This window comes from Colobus angolensis, unplaced genomic scaffold (assembly GCF_000951035.1).
Source record: "Colobus angolensis palliatus isolate OR3802 unplaced genomic scaffold, Cang.pa_1.0 Scaffold78, whole genome shotgun sequence".
NCBI lineage: Eukaryota > Metazoa > Chordata > Mammalia > Primates > Cercopithecidae > Colobus > Colobus angolensis.
The window spans coordinates 4246227-4246572 of record NW_012121598.1 but is presented as its reverse complement, the minus strand read 5'-3'; positions in this window follow the sequence as shown (position 1 = coordinate 4246572).

The following is a 346-nucleotide window of genomic DNA, read 5'->3' as shown; positions in this document are numbered from 1 at the left end:
CCTGCCTCAGCCTCCCAAAGTGCTGGAATTACAGGCATGAACCACCACCCCCAGCCTTTAATTTTTATAAATGACAAATTTTATTGATAAATAATACTTGTACATATTTATGAGGCATATGTAATTTTTTTTTACATGCATAGGTTGTGTAGTGATCAAGTCTGGCTATTTAGGGTATCCTTCACCTTGAGAATTTATCATTTCTATGTGCTAGGAATGTTTCCAGTCCTATCTTCTAGCTATTTTAAAATATACAATACATAGTCACACTACTCCACTATGGAACATTAGAATTTATTCCTTCTGTGTATTTATACCCATTAACCAACCATTCTTCAACCACCCC